Below are 6,784 nucleotides of genomic sequence, written 5' to 3'. Positions count from 1 at the left end.
TAAATTAGTAGTTAGTAAAAGATTAAAACTACGAAGGAGAGACGAAAATTTGTGTTAATTTTACTGAAACCAACCTATATGTACTCAATTTGTGAATTTTTCTAATTGAAACCATTTTATATCGAAATATTTATACGATACTCAATTCCAAATACTTTTTTTATGAATGGAAAACAATCTGACGGCCGGCCTGATGGAAAATGTAGTCTATAGATATAAACGATACCAAGGACATAACGGAGTATACTGTGTCACCCATGCTACCCTTCATGCGGTACCATTCCTAAGGTCGGTTTTTTATGGGTGGTAATGGAATATATGCTTATGTATATAGTATACATAAGCATATATTCCATGTATATATATATACACTGGCGGGGTACCAGTGAGTGATGACAGATGAGGACGAAGCAGGTCAGGTCACAGGTCAACTTCCAGGCCGTTCCCCCTGGAAACTATCGTGGTCATTTACCATTGAGTTCATTAGGATTGGCCAACTGACCTTACTTTATCCTCACCCTTCCCATCTCTTATTAGTGCCTCGCTAGCGTAAACCGATAGCGCAAACGGGTTACCATTCCATTTTTACCCATTGAAAAAAACCTTACGATGACGACCGATGCAATCTGGCTGCAACGTCGTTAGTTTTTTTTATACCACTAAGGTGGCAAACAAGCATATGGACCACCTGATGGTAAGCGGTTACCGTAGCTTATGAACGACTGCAATACTAGAGGTATTACGCGCACGTTGCCGACTCTGAAGAAACCTCTTTACCCCCCCTTTTGAAGAATCCCATGCTGTAGTCTCTTAAGAAAACCTCGGCAGGGAGCTCATTACATAACCTGAGTGTTCGTGGGAGAAAACATCTCTGAAACCGCGTTGTACGCGACCATTTAGGCTGTAGGGTATGAGGGTAAACTCCCTGTCGATGGCGAGCCGTACGATGATAGAAAGTGGCCGCAGGTATCATATTGATTAATTCCTCTGAGCACAATCCGTTGTACAGGCGGTAGAACACGCAGAGCGAGGCAAAATCTCTCCTAATACTTAAGGGTTCGATACCGCTTGCAGGCCTGGGATCATCGACAATTCTCATAGCTCGTCGTTGCACTGAGTCGAAGGATTCAAGCTGGTATCTAGGTGATAACTTTAAGGTTCTTTATTATAACATAAGCCTCCCCCATAAGGAGAGTTTTGCCAATAATTACCATACTTGGCAGGCGGTTTAGCAACCACAATTAGGCTTTATGCAGTTTTTTAACCAGGTCAACCTTCATGCGGTTCCCTCTGGAAATCATCGTGATTTCTTTTTGCGGAATTCATCACGATTGGCCAACTGCCTTTGTCGTCATTTATCATCTCTCACTGGTACCCTGCTAGAGTATACCATTAGTGCAGGGGGAATTACTTTTTCATTCCTTTTTTTAAAAAGACCGTTCACGAGTGTGACGGATAAAGCAGCCATTGTTGTGTTCCAGGCCAGGGTACGCCGTTTAATATATTTTTACGCCAGACAGTATAATTACAGGTGTCTCGTATAATATTTGTGATACGTAACTATATATATCCCGTATTGCAATTAACTGTGCCGCATGAAGGGATGCAACGTTCTCGAGCTGACTTGACAAGCTGAGTGCATGACGTGCAACGTCTTTGGACGTCACTCGTGTTAACTAGTAACTAGATTAATGGAGTGATCACTCTGATATATGTATATTGCAAGACTAGGTATATCCCACGACATTGTTCGTATTAGGAATAATCTATATATTTTTTAATGCAATTTAGAATGGCAAACAAGCTGACGGCCCACCTGATAGAAAGTGGTAACCGTCGCCTATAAACATAAGCAGTACAGAATATACTGTTTTGCCTATGATACTTCTCATACGTTGCCATTCCTGAGGACTCAGGTGTTATTCCTCTGTACCTAGTAAGGACAGAGGTGTCCAAGTAAACGACTTTTGTACAAAGTCTCTCTCTGGTACGCGTATTAAAGCAGGTAAAGGTTATGGGTAAAAATATAAATCCATTAAGAAGTTTTCAATGTAACTTGAACTGTCAAATAAACTGAAGGTCCTTTTTATGCAAAAAAATCACTATATAATTAGCGACGTAATTGTGTAACAAAAATAAATATTTTAAAATTTAGAATGTGTTTTTAAAGTGCCAAAAAAGCAGGTTCTCAATCAATGAAGTCAATCCAACATGTCCGGCCGTAGTTTACAGTTTTCAATGAGGCGTCAACTCGTGCGGGCGACGTGTCCCCGTGTCCCGATCAATATTCACGCGACGTCACGCTGACGTGATTAATGGCGACCGCGTGATTAATTTTAAGGCGTAAACAAATAAGGGTTGAGAAAACGAAGTTCTAAAATGGGAAGTATTGTATATAGACACAACGTGGACGCGACAAACGAGCTTATTTTTCGATACTACTTCGATGATTTTAAGAAATTCGTAAGCAATTAAAGATAGAAAAATTGGAACATTTTTATGGTCATTTACGATGATAATTACATAGTACATTCAAGAATCATAAAATAACATGTCGCCTTGAGCGCAAAATTATTATGTTTCAATAACAATGATTATGTGTCTATTTCATAAGACAACAGGAACGCCGAAAATTTTATGCTCTAGAGATGTGGTGCTGGCGACGACTGCTGCAAATACCTTGGACTGCCTTTCGAACTAACGTTTCCATTCTGAACGAACTGAAAATCACAGAGAGATTGTCGTCAACTGTTCGTATACGAATTCTCAAGTACTTCGGCCATATTATCCGGAATGAAGATTGTATAGAACGTTTAATTGTCCAAGGAGCGGTACAAGGCAAACGTTCTCGGGGTAGATCGCCAACGCGATGGATGACCTCGTCAAAACGGCCACACAGCAGTCTATTTTGGAATGCTCTTGCTCGGCGGCGAACAGAAGTAGATGGAGACATTGCGAGAACCTCAATCGCGAAGGAGGGTCTCATCGACGATCCACTGTCATTGTGAAAACCACGACCACTCTGGCAAGAGTGTACGACTGAAGAGAGAGAGAGAGAGAGAGAGAGAGAGAGAGAAGGAAAGAGAGAGAATCTATTTTATATACCAAACACAATAAATATATTTGTACATAAAGTTATTTTCTTTTATACTAGCTTCACGACCAAGTGACCGGGAGATGTTTACTGACTGAGATAAAAATCTGACCTTATCCTTCTGATATTTTGTATTTTGCTAGCATTATCCCCATTACTAACAATCTCTTCTCCCCCCAGCACCAGTGAGGGATGACTAGTGAGAATAAAAAGGTAGGTAATACACATGGCATTCAGCATAATGGTTTCCAGGGGGGACCATGTGAAGGTCGACCTGACAGGATATATTTGCTGGCAATTATGGCAATCTGGGATTAGTAGTCCGCATTACTAATAATATCTCCCCCCAGACGTGTCTTAATTACATGGATAGATCACTGAAATTATTTTTAGCCAAATAGTTAGATCGACATTTTATTAAGATTGCGATTTCGGTAATAAAGTTTTAGAAACGTATCCTTAATCGCTATTGATTGATTATTGTTTGATTGAATTGCTAAATTAATCCATCAGCCTCTCCATTATGACGCGGGCACTTTGCAGTGGCCTCAATTTGAAATGAAACAAACAATAATAACGAGAAATGAGGAGCGAAAATTCAAAGCTGATTGTTTATTTATTACTAGCAGAAATTATTAGAAAGAAAGGTTTCCCAGTGGCGATCCTGTATTGACAAATACAATGAAAGATGACGAAATTGTATTATAGCTAGTAGTTAGTGCAGTTTTTTAATGCAACTAATGAAATAATGGTATGGCAACCTTGCTAGCGTTATCGGGAGGGCATCCGCGAAGGATGATAGGTGAGTGACTGATACATACAGATGAAACCTTGATGATTTCCAGAGGAACCAAGTGGAGGTGGATCTGATAGGGTACATTGCTAGCAATGGGCTTACCTTTATTACTAACAATCCATTTTCTTCCTTCCTACCTTCTCCAATCAGTTCAGGTAGATGGCTCATTATTGATGATAACTTGACAGTTTTTCATATTAAAATGAGCTGTTTTGCAAATCACTACTAGAAGCATAAAGTAATACATTAAAATAAAACAAACGTGAAATAAACCGGATAGAAATTTAATCTTTAAACTGGTTATTTCATTAAATAACACTCGAAGATTGACCACCACTATTACTACCAGAAGTTCCAGTACCTTCCATAATAGCCGTCAATCTTGCCATTTTGTTGGTGCACACTTTGCGACACGTGTTTCACCTCTAAACGAGGCATCTTCAGGCAAATTATTAGATTGCTGTTCAAAACCTAGTATTAACCGTTATTCGTAGTTTGGACAGCAAATATTATTTCATGTTAGCAGTCACACATATGCTATTGATAGCGGAATTAAACAAAATAATTTTAATCAAATAACTAATTATATGGATTTCCGCAAGATAATACCTAATTGTTTTATAATATAGGGAGCAAACCAGCATGCGGCAAGTGACTACCACCGCCCATGATCACTAGCAACACCAGAAACATTGCAGGTGTGCTGCCGGCCTTTTAAAAAGGAATATGCTCTTTTCTTGAAGGCTATGATGTCGTATCAGTTCAGAAATGCTGCTGCTGGCAGTTGATTCCAAAGAGTGGTTGTGCATGGAAAAAAGTGCCTTGAAAAACGCACAGTGTAAGACCGCCACTCATCTATTAATTCAGTAAAATATTTAATCCTTACAGCAAAGCCCTTTGCTTCACAAGCAGTTTAACTCAATATGATTGTCTAATACAAAAAATTACCTAAAATTTCGTTGCCAACTTCTGCAAGATCTTTCAACCACAGCTTTGTTTAATTGAAAGATGAGCTAAAAGGTAATAAAATACAGCTGGATTGCCTGCTCTTAGTTAGCCGCAAATTAGAGTTACTGGGTGTAAACCTTACCAGCTCATAGGCAACCATAAATTGCCATGTATAGATAAAATTAAACTTCCGTTAAGTGTAAATCTTATCAAAAAAATGATATTTTTTTACAAGCTTTAGCTTATTGACCATGTGTTTATACTGTAGAACTTAGCAGCGGGGTCTTAGGTTAAAAGCTCTAAATTTTTTGGTATCAAATTTACAGTGGTATCTCTTCAGCGTATACCGATAACGTTAGACGAATTTGGTACACGGATTTTATAACCTAACTTAACAAATAGGATGCTTTATATACTAATCACGCAGGTAAAATCGCAGGATACAGCCAGTTGATAATAATTCGATATTTCGGTCATTTATTTAAATGTTATACCAACATATATCCTAAATTGTGTTAAATTCAAATCCATTAATTATGTACGAGCACTAATTAGAATACTGACTAGTTGTTATTGTATCCACGCGTAGGGATTAATTTGAATGTGTTAATTAGAATTTACATAATGTTTTGACATTAGTACTTATTTCAGTTGATATAATTGCATAGAGCATTTGCCAGGCGTGTTGTCTTCTAATAATCTGTCCAGTACTAACAGTTATGACATACAGATATATGGCCCTAGCGTCTCGAACCACTGCAGTTTCTTACCAGGGTCTATAGATAAGTGGCAAGCGAATGCGTCGATGAATAAGTCATCGTGAGTTGGAATAAGTCACCCTGTGTTGCTATCTTATTCTATCTCACGGACTCGCTAGCGATGTCGATTCCATTGACGAATTCGCTTGCCACTTGTCTAGAGGCTCAATATTCCCTTCGTAACTGCACTGTCCTTCTTTGCCTTTTCCTCATAAATTCTTCTTTCTTTTTTTACCAATTTACTTTACTCCCTCTCAACAGCCTTTTTCTTTTTTCTCAATCCTTTCGTTACCGTAAATGGCAAATTTCATATATAGAATCAACAAATGTTATGTAAAACTTTAAATAAAACTAAACCCTTCTCGATTAGCTTACAAAATACCTCCAACATAGAATTAAAATTCGTACCTATCATAGATCTATTTACTAAAACTGCAAAGCAATTAATCGGAAAGCATTGAAGCATTTTTGATTTTCGAAAAACCCTACCCCAAGAAAAAATACCATCAATAAATGCATATTTAAGGACGACTGACGTATTGCAGATGGCCGATCATAAAACCAAAGGCCAAGACGTTGGATAATATAAACGAAATCATATTACGCCGATCTAAAATTATTGGGATAAGGGTAGGAATCTGACGATAATTGCATATGGCACGAATAACTGGGATTTTAAACCATAAAAAAATATTGATAAATGGAATAGCTAACGAGTTGATGCATTACCAGATGGAAAGATTGTTGATTGACTGCAGAAACAGTATCATGATATAACTAACATGCCCATAACACCATTTAAATGTTAACATTCCTAAAGGAACAACCTGAGGACTTAGATATTGTAAAGCTTCAAGGAAATTAATCTGATTGATTGTAAACAAAAATGATAATCCAATATTAGGGGTTATTTTAGCAATTTCAAAATTGTGAATTTGAAAGTCGAATAATACACAAATAGATACCTATACTGCCTATTTTATATGGCCTTACTACTCTGCTCAACTGATCGTTACGAAAATTTACACGTACTATCTCTCTCTCTTCGTCCACCTCATTACTGAAGGTCGTGTCCTTGAAAGGTGACTATTGCCTCTCTTATGATGTTATTCCATTTAGCACAGTCTTCAGCTTCTCGCAGGGCAGCTCTAATTGACAGTTCCGTAACGGCGGTTACTTGGTCGGACC

The sequence above is a fragment of the Galleria mellonella genome, unplaced genomic scaffold (genome assembly GCF_026898425.1).
Source record: "Galleria mellonella isolate WM207_F2 unplaced genomic scaffold, CSIRO_AGI_GalMel_v1 utg1217, whole genome shotgun sequence".
NCBI lineage: Eukaryota > Metazoa > Arthropoda > Insecta > Lepidoptera > Pyralidae > Galleria > Galleria mellonella.
Note: the sequence above shows the minus strand (reverse complement) of the source record.